Below are 4665 nucleotides of genomic sequence, written 5' to 3'. Positions count from 1 at the left end.
GGGTTTGGAATTTTTCAGTAGGTTTGTTTAATGAAAAAGTATAACAAGAAAAGTATTTTATTTCAAGAGGAGGGAAGGGGGGGAGGACGTTGACTGCTTTTTCATAATTAACATGGTTCTTTAAAATGCTCACATTATTATGTATAAGTATAACCTACACCAGCAAAACAGTGCAGTAAATATCTTAAATGTAGCTGTGTATTCTATTGAAATATCAATTTGTCATAAATGCAGCCTGAGGTAAAGTAAGTATTTTAATCAGATGCATTTTCTGTTAGTATTGTTGTTGGTCAGATCGGTATACACATAGTCATCAGTTTGTTTTACTTAGTTATTTTAGAATTTCTAAAAGGGTATTCTAAAATGTGGGATTTAAACATCAACCCCACATTTTACAAAGTTAAAACCTTAACACTGTGTACATTTTTAAATTAAAATAATCTATATTTATTCATCCATAAGAGAAACATGTTTCTGTTCATTCAAATATCAGGGGTTTTAATTGTAGAAAAGCTCAGGAAAGTCAGCAAAAGAAAGCATTAAGCTTTTTTCTAACAATGCATGCAGCACTTTTTCCTTAATACAAATACACAGCAAACAAACCAATTAGTCTGAAAACAAGTCAATATTTTACACAGCTCCCTTCAAACAGTTTGTTTCTTTAGTTATTAACAAACAGCATACTCCATACCATTTTTTTCCTTTTACCAAAAACACTTACACAAACACATACAGAGAATATACCTGGGATCATATTTATCTTCAGGTCAACTCAGTTCTACAGTCAGTAACTATGTAGTGAATGTGCCCATGTTGTTCCTTTTTGATCGCAATTGAAACTCTTAATTCAAAGCAACCACAGCTACCATTTTGGTAATTGCTTCCAAATTTATCTGCAGACAGACATTTAAAATGCACTAAAATGTTTGTATGCTATGTGATGAGGCAATCTGTGTCTTTCTTTTGTTCATCGTTTTTTGGAATGGCTCACATGCTAAACATCAGAGATTTGTGACTCTTAATAAACACAAGACTATATGTAACTTAAGAACTTCGTCTTCAGAGTGAAATTAAAAAAAAAAAAGGATAATAGTGTTGCATGGTCAAGATTAAAACCAATCAGACCTTAGACATATGTTTACCTGTCGAGTTATCACAAGTGATTATCAGTTTCAACATGGAAGACTGAGTTAAGATTTCTTCTTGATTTTCAGAGCACTCAAGGCTTTAGAAGACTAACATACTGAACTCTTATTATTATTATTACTTAACTGGCACCTTAATCCAAGTATCTTAAATGGTTTTAAAATCAATGACAATATTTACAAAGACACAATATTACAAGGATAAACAATATCACTTTAAAAACAAAAGATCAACTACACACCTTCTAATTCATATTATGTATTAATGAAGTATTAACTGAATTTCAAAACTTCCAAACTCAGAGAATATTATAAGTAAGCATCTTTTTTCTAGCTCTTGGTGTTTTGGTGTAAAAACAGGACAATTATGCAGCTATGCTGATGTTATTTTCAATTGTTTAACAAGCAGAGGAATGCATCCTGAACACGAGATTCCTTCAAATAATATTAAAGAAAAACAATGAGACATTTACAAGGACTAGGCAGCATGTAAGAAAACACAGCCCATTAAAACAATCCTAATAATATATCCAACAGAATTTGACACGTAAATGTCTCTGTGTAGTGACAGAACAATGGTTTCTGGGTAAACGTAGCTTGCTGAGGCTTGCAGAGGAGCCGATGCGCACAACTCCAAAATCTCATCTATGCGTATGTGCGCGTATTTGCATTCCTGTGCGTCAAACAAATGCTGATTGGTTGAGCAGGGAGATTCTGAGAGTCATGGCCAATCACTCAGCTGTGCTTATTGGTGAGTGGTTGGTTGACTGGTGTGCAGCTTATGGCAGTAGGCGCTGCAGCAGGTCAGAAAAACAATGTGGTGACATACAAAAGTATTCCAAGTAAAACTCATCCACGAAACGCATTTGTCACACAGACTGTACTCCCCCTCATCTGGCCTGGACATGTGCAGAAGTCTCTCAAAACTATGGGGGGCCATTTGTGTCATGCACATTTCTTGCATCTTATTCACATTTTATGCACATAATTCACATTTTGTCCCATGAAATGTCCATTTCGTGCACATAATGAGTATTTTGTCCAGCTCTCTCCTTCCACTCGGCGTGCACCTGCATGCCATTGCTTCCCTGATCCCTCTAATCTCATCTCCCTGCCTCTCCCCTCCTCTTCCCTCCCCTCTACTCTAGTGATGGGCAGTTCAATTCTTTTAGTGACTCGATTCATTTGATTCAGTTCAGTTTGGTGAATCAATTCATTTCGTTCACTGATTCAGTGACTCGAACCAATGCAGAGTCAGGATTGGCTAGATAGACTTGAAAGAACAAGTCATTCACAAACTGCACACCACAAAAGCTAGGAAAAGTCTAAATTTGGGTGTAAATTCAATACAGTTCTGACAAATATATATTTAAAGTCCTGTAGATAACAACAGTTTGAAGCATTAACATTATTTAGCCTACACAATTAATCTAATAAAATGTAATATATTGTTTTAATAATATCGTTAAATAACCTAGGAGTCTATGTTGACTCCTCACTTTCTCCATCCAAACAGTGTGGGGAAGCAATCAAAAAGGCAAACAGAATGCTAGGGTATATTGTCAAAAGTGTAGAATTTAAAACAAGGGAAGTAATGTTAAGACTGTACAATGCGCTAGTTAGACCACATCTGGAATACTGTGTACAGTTCTGGGCACCACACTCCAAGAAGGATATTGCTGCTCTAGAAGCAGTTCAGAGGAGAGCAACCAGACTTTCAGGACTGAAGGGAATGTCCTACTAGGAGAGACTGAGGGAACTGAACCTTTTCACCCTGGAACAGAGGAGACTACGTGGGGACTTGATCCAAGTCTTCAAAATCATGAAGGGCATGGACCACATCAAACCAGAGGAGCTTTTCCAGATCAGCAGGGAAACACACACCCGGGGACACAAATTGAAATTGGGCTACAAGGCAAAACAGAAAACAGGAGACGCTTCTTTACACAGAGAGTAGTCACAATCTGGAACGAACTCCCCAGCAATGTGGTAGATGCTGAAAATTTGGGAACATTCAAAAATAGACTGGATAGGATCCTTGGATCACTTAGTTATTAATGGACACCAAATGAGCACAATGGGTCGAATGGCCTCCTCTCGTTTGTAAACTTTCTTATGTTCTTATTAATTATAATAAAATGTTTTGGTCATTTTGTTGATTTAAGATCTTGCAAGATGACTTGCAAGTATTAATAATCATTTGTGCCAAATGTTTTATGTGTATAAAACATTACAAAAACAGACCTCATAGTGATTTATTGTAATTTGTATTTGTCTGGCAGACGTACCCAAAGAATACAAACTGTAATACACACACACACACACACATTATGTACAGTATATAATATTGCATAAACGTCTAATCTAATTTTCTGACAGCATAATCAGTGGCACTCTATACTCGGTCTCGATGCCATTTTGGCTCATACAGAGTTATTTCTTATGCACTAAGCAAGAGGGTATTTGGAACCAACATGGCACATACGGTCTTCAGCTTCATAACCCTCAACGAGTTGTTAGGACGAACGAATCAGCCAGACTGAGTCAGTAAGTCATTGAATTCTGTCGAGGCTGGTAACTGACTCCTGAGCGCCGTGCTGCTCATTTACAGGGTGAATCAAAAGAACCGATTCAATGTGGACACTGATCCGATTCCCATTGTTCACCAAAATGATTAGTTCAAAAAGAACGAATCGTTCGCGAACTGCACATCACTACTCTACTCCACTCTCAGGAGGCCTGTGGAACTGCCACTCAGCTTCCAACAAGGCCGACTTCATCTCCGCCTTCGCCTCCCACCACTCTCTGGATTTCCTCGCTCTCACCAAGACATGGATCTCCGCTGAGAACTCAACCACCCCTGCTGCCCTATCCTCTCTGTTTGTCCTGTCCCACTCCCCCCATCTTACTAGGCAGGGAGGAGGAATAGGGCTCCTGCTCTCCCCTTCTCTCTTCTTCTCTGTCCCCCCCTTTCTCTCCTCTATCACGACCAACAGCTTTGAATTCCACGCAGTGGAACTCACCTCCCCCTCTCACCTCTTCCTTCTAGTTCTCTACCGTCCTCCCGGTCCACTCGCCTCCTTCCTGGACGAACTCAACTTTCTTCTCTCCTCCCTCCCCTCGCTGTCCTCACCTACCATCCTCCTGGGAGACTTCACCTTCCACCTCCAATGGATTTCTTCTTCTCCTTCACTCCTTTAACTTCTCTTTCTCCCCATCTCCCCCCACTCACAGGGCAGGCCGCCCGCTCATTTTCTCTAGAGGCTGCTTGCCTTCATCACTCTCTGTAACACCCCTGAACATCTCAGACCACCACTTCATCTCCTTCTCCCTTTCTCAGCCCTCCCTCCCTCCCCACCACACCCACACCCTCTGTCACCGTAATCTCCGCTCCATCTCCCCCTCCACCCTTGCCTCCACTGCCCTCACTCTCTTACCTTCTATTAACTGTTTTTTAAATCTGTCTGTTAACTGTGCTACCTCCTCTTTGTTCTCCTCCCTCACCTCCTCCCTTGATTCT

Source organism: Amia ocellicauda, chromosome 10 (assembly GCF_036373705.1).
Source record: "Amia ocellicauda isolate fAmiCal2 chromosome 10, fAmiCal2.hap1, whole genome shotgun sequence".
In the NCBI taxonomy this organism is placed as follows: Eukaryota; Metazoa; Chordata; class Actinopteri; order Amiiformes; family Amiidae; genus Amia; species Amia ocellicauda.
The sequence above is the reverse complement of the archived record's forward strand: the minus strand, read 5'-3'. Positions refer to the sequence as shown.